This window comes from Maniola jurtina, chromosome 6 (genome assembly GCF_905333055.1).
Source record: "Maniola jurtina chromosome 6, ilManJurt1.1, whole genome shotgun sequence".
Lineage (NCBI taxonomy): Eukaryota > Metazoa > Arthropoda > Insecta > Lepidoptera > Nymphalidae > Maniola > Maniola jurtina.
Window position 1 is genome coordinate 2803186 of NC_060034.1, and position 13413 is coordinate 2816598.

The following is a 13413-nucleotide window of genomic DNA, read 5'->3' on the forward strand; positions in this document are numbered from 1 at the left end:
AGATCGGATTATATTACATGTGCTGTGTTGGAGCACAGCAATTTTTGGATTAATGGGGAAATACGTCGTATTAATCTAATCTTTAAAGAACATGTGCTACTTCTTATCCTGAAAAGTATTCATTGGATCTAAAACGTCAAGATTAAAGGAAAAATTGGTTGTCTGTAAAGTCGGTTTACTGACGATAGTTGAACGTGACAACTGACAACAAAGGCCGATTGTGCTTCTTTGTCGCTCGTTCCGCGCTCTCGCTTGCACTTCAAGCCTTACATGGAACGCCTCAGAGCGAGGCAACGCCGCATGAGTCATGTTTTTCGTGCGTGCAGCTGGCTCTATCGAATTATAAGACGTTGTCACGTCAAAAAGTATTGTTTGGCAGCCCTCAATAATAAGAACTTCAAATTTCAAAAAGAAAAAATCTCTATAAACGAAGACAGAATTGTTTTAACCGCTTGCGAATTTGCCTAAAACGCGTTTTTTAGATCACTCCTCTGGGCAAAAACAAAATCCACGCTTTACATTATCAATTGTGGAGGGACCCAGAGCTACGGGAAGAAGCAGCCAAATTGAATTATGTTTTTCCATCAGTATGTATAAGATTGATATTGAAGAATAAATTGTCTTCACCGCCTCTTCCATAAAGGTTGTACGTACGAAGTAAAAATGTTGCCCAGCGTGATAAAATACGTAACATTATTTTGAGGAAGTCTAATAAAAAAGGTGAAAAAGTAACTGTTCTTTTCATTATGCTATACTTCACCTTTATTTCGACGTAGTAGCAGAGTGAATTAGAGTGAGGGAACACGCGGTTTGATCTTGGATCAATGATATTATGTCATATATTAAGCTATGGCGACAAATAGGGCTACCTGGTCAAAAGTAGACGTATACCTACTAAAATTTGATACCTGCCAGTGACGTTGAAGTCTTGACGTTTTGTGAGAGCTCCCTGAGGTTCCCTAACTGTCGTTAACTGTGGTAGTAGTAACTGAACTACTGTAGTGCACCATGTCGGAGTGAACTAGAGTGAGGGAACTCTCGGTTCGATCATGAATCGATGGTATGTCAAATGGTAGGCTATGGTGACGTGAAATCATAAAAAAATAGATATGTAATAAATGAATCATAAAAAAACCCCAATCATCCGTCTTCTCAATAGGGAGCCTTCTAACGATGCGTTTTCCGGTACGATATCGCTATTCCAGCATTTTGGGATCCCAACGTCTACTAGATGGAGATAGCTACTCGTATAACGTAGACCCTTAATAAACAACAACCCCCTAAACACCAAAAAGATCTTCAAAACATCTTAATCCAAGCAGACAAAGCTACGGGAAAAGCTATCAAAATGTATTAATATTAAATCATTTTAGGTCACGTGCCCTAATATTATAATTTATAACCCTCAGATTCCGAGGGATAGCCGTAAACTTTGAAGCACTTGATGACCCGGATTTAGTACAACCCCCATTTACTCTGTATGACACTTCAACGTCCCTTTTCAAATAGAAACAACGCTGATGTAACCGACGGGTCCGAGCGACCCTTTTTCTCTTCAAATTTTATTCTCTATTGAAGTACAGAGAGTTGCTGCTATAATGCTAGAGAAACTGCCTCGTACGTCTAGTGGTAAGCATGTTTGACTGCGGATGATGAGGTCCTGGGTTCGAATCTCTGGTTGGGTAAAAAATAATTATGTAGGTATTGGGTTTTTATGTTAAGAAATTCTCAGTACTAGTCCGGAGTTAGAAAATTGGCCGTGTGCCTCGTAGAGCACGTAAAGCCGTCGGTTCTGCGCCTGGTCTCTCCGGTCGTGTCGGATTTCCATTCCACCAGACTATTAGTGTGAGGAAATAGAGAATGCACCTGTGTTTGCGCACACACTTTGTACTACAGAGTTTGGCCGCCGTGGCTGAAATTCGGTTGGAAGGACATTACTTATTATTATTACTAGAGGTAGTAATGACCTCTTTGGCGCAATGTTGATGATTTTGTCTTATAAGTGAAAAGGTCCGGTTTTGATTCCCAGCAGAGTCATTTTAGAAATTTATAATTAATAAATTGTTGTCAGAAGTAATTTTTTGAAAAAAATGGTGACCAAAAACAACGCAGAAGCACACAAACACACAAACAAACACACATACAATCTTTAAGCTCAAACGCTATACCATCTCCTTTCCATAGAGGGAAAAAATGTAACCCATTATAACAGTTAAGTTTAAAGGCTAAACTTAATTAGTAGCAGAATAATTGTATTTTTATTAAAAGGTATTTTAAATGAATATTTGGCCGTGCCAAATAACTTCCAGCAGCCAGCACTGCCAAATATTCATTGGCTCTAAGCTTATGTTTTCGTTTAATCATCAGTAGGTGCTTTTTTGATGCCGGAGTATAAGGTTTGCGCCTCTAGCAATATTATTATCTCACTGGACATAACTTGACGGGTCCAAGCGACCCGTTTTACTCTGCAAAATTTTATTCCATAGCGAAGTGCTGTTAATAACAGCTTGATTAAAATTGTACATAAAATTATCGGCAGATCAAAAGTGGGGTCGTTCTTCAACCAAAGGGACAGGAAATTGAAATTTCGTGAGCAACCCTCGCCATGCGGGCGTTTTTGTCGTTTGACGGAGCAATTAAATATTGTAGGACGGGTTATGATGAAACGTTTTGAACTGAATCTTGTTTCTGATTTTGGAAGTTTTATTTAATAGATAGTTAACTTGAACATCTATATAACTATACTAGCCAATGTCCGTGACTTGGCTAGTGGTTTGAGTACCTACCTATTTAAAAATCACGTGAGAACTCTTTGATTTTCCGGAAAAGAACGTAGCTTATGTAATTCTCATCTTTATCTATACATATCCATATCCTTTCTAAAATCACGTCAATCTTTTGTTACGTTGCGACGTAATTAAAGGATTTACACCTAATAAGGATTTATACGTAATAGATACATCTTTATTCAGTCAATATATTCAATTTGATTTGAAATTGAATTCAAAATTATCAAGCTCATAAATTTTTTATCGAAACCGAAACATCAATTTTTTATTTTTTCTGGCTGTCCTTATTTTTGATATTTTCGAAATATTTTTTCTCAACGATGATTATGTTTTCCTTTATCTGTTTGGTTTCCGTTTAGACAGGGAGCTATATCCTAAAGGTCAACAGTCAGAGCTAATTATGATTAGCGGGTGAACTCGGCGACAACAGCAGCTGCGAATTATTAATTCGTCACTTAGGAAAGGCGTACAATGTTGGAGGAGCCTTTAAAGAATTTATACCAGTTTTGAATAGGTAATTTATTTAAAACACTTCTTCATTTTTGGTGATCTCTAGCTATGTGTCTAATATTCGAATAAGGAATTGGTACGTCTTCTTTTTGTAAGACTAAGCGCATTTAAGCCACTAACTACTACCCGTTGTTCAGTCAAGCTAGTGGTTTTCTTAGATCTACAGCTGGCAATACATAGCCACTACCGTGTTGTGATGCGGTGGTCTCTGATTGGTCGACCATCGTCCATCTTGCGTCACTAGCGCCAATGTGACGCGAAGAAGAGGAATGAATTACTAATCTGCGTCCGTGACGAACTGCTGTTCAGAGCTCCCTTTTTCGCGCCGTGCGTGTTAAAAACTACAAAAACTCTCTAATCCCACATTTTACCCCACCGGTGGACGATTGTGCTGTGCCGTGCTCATCCAAAAGTGCCTCTGGTGACATTGGACGTTCCAATACAAGCGGTAAGTGGTAGTTGTTATTGTAGGCTGTAGATTTTTGGGAACCTCTGGTATCTGAACAGACCTATTTCCACATTTTATTATATTTTATACGGTCCTTCGTTGTTGCGTCAACATTTTCTGGCCTTCGGACCCGGATTAAGGCTATATTTTGAAAAAATAAACCAGTGATAACCTTGTCATAACCTTGATTGTATGAAATATTTCTCTTATTTATTCAATAATTTACATAAATATATCTATTTTATACTATAATATTAATATTTATATATATTTTACGTATATTCACTATTAGAATCAATAATAATTCGTAATTAATTGCTAGTTGCAACGTGGTCGCAACGATATTCTTCTGCGTGCGTGGGTACTCGTAGTATCGCGCCGGTGAATCAAAGATGGCCGAACCGACCATTACAGAGAAACTGGAGTTGAAATTGAAAACTTTGCATTTTAAAAAAGAGTACCTATTCGGAAAAGCACAAAAATTATACGATTACGCGAAAACGGTCAAAGATGATGCCAATAAGATGCAAAGTTTTCTGGCTCAGTTCTCCGAGTTAGACAGTGTTCGAACAAAATTCGAAAACACGGTCATGGAAATATTGGAAATCGACATGCAATTAAAACCCGGTATGAAGCTAACTACAACTCAATTAGATGCCTTTGATAGTTTATACGAAAGTTGTAGTTTGCTTGCTCGAAAATACCGAGCTAAAGAAACCAACAGTATGTCGTTGAAAAGTGACCAGACCAAACCGTCGCTTCCAAAATTAAGGTTATTTGAATTTGACGGTGAGTTGGAGAATTGGACCACATTTTATGATACGTTTTATTCTCTCGTACATAGCCGAGACTTTACAGACATCGATAAGTTTCATTATTTGCTTTCGTGTGTAAAAGGCAATGCGCTTAACCTTGTTAAGAAGCTACCTATTACCGCTGCTAATTACCCGCTAGTGTGGCAAAGCTTGTTAGAAAAATATCAGGACAATAGGGCACTTGCGGGTCGGTATCTCGACAAAATGTTAAATTTCACTCCTTTGCATAAGGATACAAGTGCAAATCTTACTTTATTTATTGAAACGTTTGATCACTCACTTAAAGCGATTCAAGCGCTTCGGATCGAAAACTTAGATGATTATTTAATGTGTCATTTAGCCTTGCGTGGCCTTGATCCTCATACAAAAAAGTTATTTGAAGAAAGTAGGGATCAGAAAACTATTCCGAAATTTAGCGAACAATTGACTTTGTTAATAAGCAAATTAAAGTCCTGGATCACGTGTTTCCGAGTACTTCTGCTAATACAAATACGCAGTCTAAAGCTAAGCAAGTTTATAACAACAAAGGCAATCAAAACTCGAATTCGCGACAAACGTCAAAATCGGTTCTGACTACCTCCCGTATTAATAAGTCAGATGACAATAAAAATAGGTTAGTTTGCCCGCATTGTAATCTGGGACACATGATATATCGGTGTGACATTTTTAGGAAATTACCAGTCGAGGAGCGGATTGACCGTGTCAAGGCTTTAAGATTATGCGTAAATTGCCTAAAGAAGCATGACCAGATCTGTAATAGTTCTATGACCTGTGGGGTTTGTATGGGCTCTCACCATTATCTCCTTCACAAAGACCAGGGTCGCGCGATCTCTGTGGGCACCTCGGCCGTGCCGTCAAACCCACCCGCGCAGCCCAGCTCATCGTATGGGCAACAAGCGCTCGTGTCTTCGTCTCACTCCGTGAGTGACTCGGTGCCAGCGCATGAAGCGCTGTGTTCTCTTAGTGAATACGGCGTAGTATTAGGAACGGCGCGGACACACATTCTCGATTTCAGCGGACAATTTCAAGACTGCAGAGGAGTCATAGACTCCGGGGCGCAGACGTCCTTCATTACATCAGAGTGTGCCCAACGTTTGGGACTCCCGCGTCAAAAGTGTCCTTTTTCGATCTCCGGCCTTGGCGGGGAATTTATTAAAAACCAAGGTATGGTAACGTGTACCATAAAACCGCGGCATCAGGACTGTCCTAAGTTTACGTTAAACATGGTCGTCGTAACTAAATTCGCCGGTGACATGCCTAATGTTAACTTCCCGCGCGAAGTAATAAATCAATACGATAAATTCGAATTAGCTGATCCTCAATTTTATAAAAAAGCGCGGGTAGATATTCTTTTAGGGAACGAAATAGTGTCGCAAATTGTAACAAATAAACCGTTGTTTATTAATTCCGATATACCTAGCGTAATCGAGACTGTATTTGGTTCTGTGATTAGTGGTAAACTCGTTACTGACAAAAAGGATCCACGGGAAAGGTCTCAAAATTATTGTTTGTCTGTGTCAGAGGGTGAATCACTAGACCAAGCGTTACGTGCATTTTGGACAATCGAGGAGGTGCCGTGCACACCCTCCATAAACCCTCTCGACCAACTGGCCGAAGAGATTTTCGTTAAAGAGCACACGCGGGAATCGAACGGACGTTATGTCGTACCTTTACCGCTCGCGCCCGGTCACCCGGAGCTCGGTGAGTCATACGCCATCGCCGAGCGCCGCTTGCTGTATACCGAACGTAAACTAGCGCGCACACCTGTCTTGCAGCAAGCGTATGCAGATTTTATGCGGGAATACGAGGCTTTAGACCACATGGAGTTATACGTAGGAGCGTCTCCTAGTAAATATATAATTCCTCATCACAGTATTTTAAGACCTAGCTCATCATCGACGCCTCTTCGCGTCGTGTTTGACGGTTCCAGTCGTTCTAAAAATAATCTAGCGCTTAATGATATATTATTAACTGGGCCGAAACTTTACCGTGATATTTCGGCCATTATTCTCAACTTTCGTCTTTTCAATTATTGTCTCGTGTGTGACGTTTGTAAGATGTACCGAGCGATAAGACTAAAGGAAAGCGATAGATGCTATCAGCACATATTATATAGATCATCGCCCACTGAACCAATTAAATTATATGAATTAAAAACTGTTACCTACGGACTTAGTTGTTCACCTTTTCTCGCCATACGTACGTTGATTCAGCTAGCTCGCGACGAAGAGGAACGTTTCCCCCTCGCCGCGCAGGTGATTAGAGAAGGAGTTTATATGGACGACGTCTTATATTCTTGTAATACCTACGAGGAGGCGTGCACGGTGCAAGACCAACTTATAGGTATATTTGAAAGCGGTCAGTTTTTATTAAAAAAGTGGACGAGTAATAGCTCAGAATTGCTGAATCGAGTTCCTTCGGATCATAGGGAATGCCCTTTGACATTTATGAAAGACGGAAACGAATGTACCATAAAGGTGCTTGGCTTAACCTGGACGCCTAAGTCCGACAATTTCGTTTTCGCCATAACTAAAACAGACCCCGTTCTGACCAAACGGTCGGTCCTAAAATTATTAGCTTCTATTTATGACCCCGTCGGATTCATTGCACCTTGCACTTTCCTTGCTAAATTAATAATGCAGGATTTATGGAAGTTAGGTATCGGATGGGATGATCCATTACCGTGCGAGATAGGTAACCGGTGGTCGACTTTCATTTCGGAACTACCGCGACTAGCGGACATACCTATCGAGCGTCACATGCTGCTGCCTGGACAAACTGAATGCGAGTTAGTAGGTTTTTGCGATGCGTCATCGCGCGGGTACGCTGCATGCATCTACGTCGTATCGAATGATGAACGAGGCAACGTCAAGGTTCGCTTAGTGACCGCCAAGTCTAAAGTGGCGCCGGTGAAACCTATGACGATTCCCCGATTAGAGCTAATGGGAGCCGTGCTTCTTAGCAAATTAATAACGTTCGTTCGGGATAATCTAACACGAGTTAAAATTAATAACATTACATGTTTAACTGACTCGACAATCGTATTGTCATGGCTTAACATGGACGCCTATAAATTAAAAACGTTTGTGTGTAACCGTGTTGCACAAATCACAGAGGTCGTACCTCCTCATACTTGGCGTCATGTTAGCAGCGAAAATAACTTAGCCGATTGTTGCTCGCGCGGCGTGTCCCCGTCTCAACTAGTCTCCGAACGTAATCGGTGGCTAGAGGGCGCTGCGTGGTTGTATAGTCCCTCGACTGACTGGCCCGTGTCGGTCTTCATTCAGGAAAAGGAATCTGAACCTCCTGAATTAAAGCCGACCCAAAATCTAATTTCGGAACAATTATGTGACAATCATACTGAATCTAAAAGGGAGTTTAGCGATAGACTGCTGAATCGATTTTCAACTTATTCCAAATTACAAAGAACCGTGGCGTGGATTCTGAGATGGCGCAATAGAATACGCACTTCTATTCACTCCAAGAGTTTAACTACGGAAGAATTGAATTCAGCTCAGGACTCACTGATCCGATTGGTACAGGAGGTTCACTTCTCCGACGAACTCGATCGTTTATCGCAAAATAAAAAAGTCATTACTTCACTTAAAAAACTCTCACCTTTTCTCGATTCCAGGGGCTTTCTCAGGGTAGGGGGTCGTATCACCTACTCCGAGTTGCCGTATAATGCGAAACATCCTCGTCTCTTACCGAAGGATAGTTTGTTTACAAAATTGTTCATTGAATATTGTCAAAAAAAATATTTACATGCCGGGCCACGCGCGCTTCAAAGTTTAATCATGGAAAACTTTTGGATACTATCGGCTCGTCGCCTAATTAGATCCGTCTTAGCTAAATGCAAGGCTTGTTTCAAAAACAAACCACCTTTATTGCAACCTGAGATGGCTCCGTTGCCTCCAACCAGGCTCATGCCTCAAAAGGTATTCGAGCATGTAGGGGTAGACATCGGGGGTCCCTTTTATATTAAGGAAAGTTTACGTAAAAATGCAAAGATAACTAAGTCTTACTTAGCATTGTTTATCTGCTTTTCCACAAAAGCTGTGCATTTGGAAGTTTTATCTTCCTTGTCAGCTGATTGTTTCCTCGCGAGTCTGGACCGAATGACGTCACGCCGAGGGCTCTGCTCGGTCCTGTACTCAGATCGCGGGTCAAATTTCTCTGCTGCCAGCAAACATTTAAACGAAGTGCAGCGATTTTTGCGAGATAACGAAGATATCACTGCGGGGTGCGCACAGAGACAAATCTCCTGGAGGTTCAACGTAGCCAGTGCCCCAAATATGGGCGGGCTGTGGGAGGCTGGAATTAAGTCTGCAAAGTACCACCTAGTGCGAAGCGTTGGTGATAAATACTTAACCTTTGAGGAACTTGCTACCGTGTTCTGTAAAGTCGAAGCAATCCTCAATTCCCGGGCTCTGTGTCCATTGCCGTCAAGCGATAATCCGGATGAATTTAATGTGTTGACAGCCGGTCATTTTCTGATAGGCAAAAGTTTAACGGCCGTGCCGGAATATCAACTTGAACTTGAGCCGATCAGCAAATTGTCGCGCTGGCAATACCTTCAAAAAAGCTCGCAATTATTTTGGAAGCGATGGAGTCGCGAGTATTTAAACACGCTTCAACAGCGTGCAAAGTGGTTCACCTCAAATATTAATATTAATGTGGGTGACTTAGTACTTATTAAAGACGACAACGCGCCTCCTTGCCATTGGCCGTTGGGCAAAATAGAGGCCCTACATCCCGGTCCCGATGGTGTGGTTCGTTGTGTAACTTTACGCACGCAGAAGAGTCGGTTGCAACGACCAGTTAATAAGTTAAGCCCTCTACCTTATGTTAACTAAATCTCGTAGTTCATTATTATAAACTTTAGAATCTTAATTATATCTCTCTTGTTTTTAGTTTAGGGCTTACTAGTTTATTTATTTGTATTATATTTATGTTTATTTAAATATTTATTTTTCCTCACTGGTAGGAAACCATTTTTATGGTTTCGGTAGGGGGTGTGTTCAGTCAAGCTAGTGGTTTTCTTAGATCTACAGCTGGCAATACATAGCCACTACCGTGTTGTGATGCGGTGGTCTCTGATTGGTCGACCATCGTCCATCTTGCGTCACTAGCGCCAATGTGACGCGAAGAAGAGGAATGAATTACTAATCTGCGTCCGTGACGAACTGCTGTTCAGAGCTCCCTTTTTCGCGCCGTGCGTGTTAAAAACTACAAAAACTCTCTAATCCCACATTTTACCCCACCGGTGGACGATTGTGCTGTGCCGTGCTCATCCAAAAGTGCCTCTGGTGACATTGGACGTTCCAATACAAGCGGTAAGTGGTAGTTGTTATTGTAGGCTGTAGATTTTTGGGAACCTCTGGTATCTGAACAGACCTATTTCCACATTTTATTATATTTTATACGGTCCTTCGTTGTTGCGTCAACACCCGTAACTTCCCTTATGTGGGAATTTCGAAAATCTGGACTAATTCCTAACCTACATTATAAAGGAAACCTTCTGTGCAAAGTTTCAGTTTTCGAGGTCTAAAGGGTTGAGTTGGGTGAAAATCAGTCAGTCAGTGAGTGAGTAAGGTAGTCCCTTCGGCCGTGACCGACTCAAGGAAGTCTACTTTTAGACTAAATTGCCGTCAAGTCCAAAGTTGTCACTTAATACTTAGACCTATTATTACAAAGCGCTAGAAACCCGTAATACTAAGAAAAATGTCGTCAATTTTCTTTCCTTACATTTTTACCTCAATGAAAAAACTTCATTTATTATTTCATCAAGGAGCTAATTTCACAAAGTCAACAGTAGGGCTCATCAAGATTAACGGATGAGAGCTGTGACACTAACAGCTGCACTCAGGAATTATTAATGGTTCATTCAGATAACTCGGTCTGTGTTGCCTTTATCTTTTATACAATTTGTTTCGCCACCTGATTTTTTTTCATAAGTTCTGACTTTGAATATTTTTTTGCAGAGTCCTAGACATGAAGTAAAGTCTTTTCTACTAGTGTCTAGTAACATGTTTAGAGTCCAATAATAAATTTATGGAAGGTGAAAAAAGCTATCGGTTTCGTTTTGGATGTCGATTTTTCGCTCCTTACATTTCATCGCAATGAATAAACCTCATTTATTCTTTCATCAAGGAGCTAATTTTACAAAGTCAACAGCGCTGTGACACTAATAGCTGCACTCAGGAATTATTAATGGTCATTTAGATAATTTGGTCTGTGTCGCCTTTATCTTTTATGCAATTTATGTTACTTATCACCTACAATTTTTAGCTCTATACAATGATAACGGTTGTGGAACACTTCATTGGCCTTAAAATAAGGGTGTTCCGAGTTTAAGGGTCAGGGTTACAATTGGTGGGAGATATAAAGCACAAGTTTAGTTTGTGTGCAAACACAGATGCGCTCTCTGTTCCCTCACTCTCATTACAACGGGATGGCTGGAGAAACCGATAGCTTAATGTACACTTCTAGACACGGGGGTGAAACTGCCAACTCCCTAAGAAAATTTCTTGACCGGAAACCTTTATACCTATTTTTGATCCGACCCAGGAATTAAACTGAGGATTTTCGTCATTCGAAGTCATACATTCCCAAGTCAATTTAAAGTCAAAGCACTAGTGACTAGAGTCTAGACTGTAGACTAACGACGCAGTCAAGTTGTATGCAGTATTAGATTTGAATAGAATAGATTTGGTTTTTTATGGATTTCGTTTTATTTTTAGTTTTTTAACCCCCGACCCAAAAAGAGGGGTGTTATAAGTTTAACGTGTGTATCTGTATATCTATCTGTGTATCTGTCTGTGGCATCGTAGTTTCTAAACTAATGAACCGATTTTAATTTCGTTTTTTTTTTGTTTGGCTGGTGGTTGACTGTGGTGGCTTGATCGAGAGTATTCTTAGCTATAATCCGAGAAAGTCGGTTCAGCCGTTTGAAAGTTATCAGCACTTTTCTAGTTACTGTAACCTTTACTTGTGGGGGTGTTAAAATTTTTTAATTTACACTTGTTGTTAACAAACTTTGTTGTATCACTGCGTAGATTTCTTTGTATAAATGGAAAGGTAGACAAAGAGCAAACTCCACAAAGTCAAGTGTTTGCAAATCAAGATTAACGGATGAACGCTGCACTAACAGCTGCAGTCACGAATTATAAATGATTCACCCAGATAACTCTGAGTCGGTCGCATTTATCTTTTAAGGATTTACGACAGCCCCTAGACTTTAAACTTTTGCTATCTTAAGCCAAGTCCGAGTTGTATTTCAAAAGAAATAGCTGCGATAAGTAACTATTTCCTACCTAAGGTTCTGATCATCTTCCTGGTGCAGGGTCGAACGCTATGACCTTTTAACTAGGGAGTGTCGGATTCGATTTTCGGCAAGGGCAATTTCGAAAATTCATAATTCCCAAAATTGTCTTTCAACTAGTCGTGTGGGAGGCTTCAGTCGTGGCTAGTTACCACTCTACTGGCATAGCCGTGCCGTCAGCAATTTAACGAACCAGTAGGACTGTATCATCACAAAATCATCAAAATCATTAACCAATAGACTACTGACGAATTTACCTCTCTTGTAGGGATTTCTACACGCCACGGTCTTACGTGACTTGATTCCAGTAAAATTGCTGAAAAATACAGAGATAATATTATTATTATCAAAATCATTTAAGTCAACTGTCCAGTTTTTTCAATGTCGGTATTGTACCTGTTACTAACATTGCCTACTTGCTTAAATGTAGATAGTATGAGTAATTCTTCAGTAAATTTCTTATCTCTATAAAATGATAAAGACAAAGAACGTTTGTGAAATAAATTCAATGTCTCAACTGTTCTAATCAAATAACCGTCTCAGGTTTATTCAGCCCACAACAGACGGAAACGTTTAAGTGCGGAAACCAGCCCAGAGAGAAGAAGAGAACCGTCTCAGCCAACGATTGGCGAGACACTCCGCACCCAATTAGGCCTTGGAGCAGAAGGTCAAAACTTATTTAAGGTTATCCAAAACTGTAATAGGTAGACTATACAGGGCCTCTATCCAAGTTTATTAATTCAATGTTTATGACCTGACCCTTACTAATTGGTATCAATTTTGAGCTAACAAGTCATGCGACCCTAAATAGCCAAAGGTTGACACAAAAGGTCAAATAGATTAAAATAAACGTCTTTAATTAGTACAATTAAAATGAAAAATTAAAAAAAATAGTTTAACTATGCACAGATTGGTTGTAATTTATACATGGCCTATTAACAGGGCTCTCTCCGTCACTTACTCCATACAATCGTAGTTCCAATTTCATTTGAATACTAAGCAACCAAAGTCCATGAAATATTGCAGACATATTCTAGAAACTAATATCTGTTTTCTAAAAATATGTCGTTTTAAAATTATAGGGGCTCAAAGATTTGTATGTAAATTTTTAAGACCGCGTAACTATGAAACCACAGGCATAGATATTAGTTTCTAGAATATGTCTGCAGAATTTCATGGACTTTGGTTGCTTAGTATTCAAATGAAATTGGAACTACGTTTGTATGGAGCGAGTGACGGAGAGACCCCTCTTAAGCTTATTTACTATTTAGTGTTCCATTTCTGTTTCTTTGAAAATCTACATATTAAAACATCCAAACTTAGATTTTGCTGTTTTCCGTTTTATCAATATTTATTTAGTCTAAACGAGCTATAAAGCTTTCCACAACGGGTTTCATAAGTCTCTTGTATTGCTTCTTTCTACTGAATTATATAAGCTTTGTTCATTGAAATTAGCATAATTCTTTAAAGTTTAAGTAGTTTATTATTGAGGAAAATCACGAACTTACGGAAATGGAGTGGTTGTAT

General features: G+C 39.8%; 1 protein-coding gene across 1 annotated transcript in view; it reads left to right on the forward strand.

Annotated features, from left to right (window-relative positions):
• LOC123865924 (nephrin-like) overlaps positions 1-13413 on the forward strand; it is a 198704-nt gene that overhangs the window by 13116 nt on the left and 172175 nt on the right. The gene's annotated exons all lie outside the window — the stretch shown is intronic.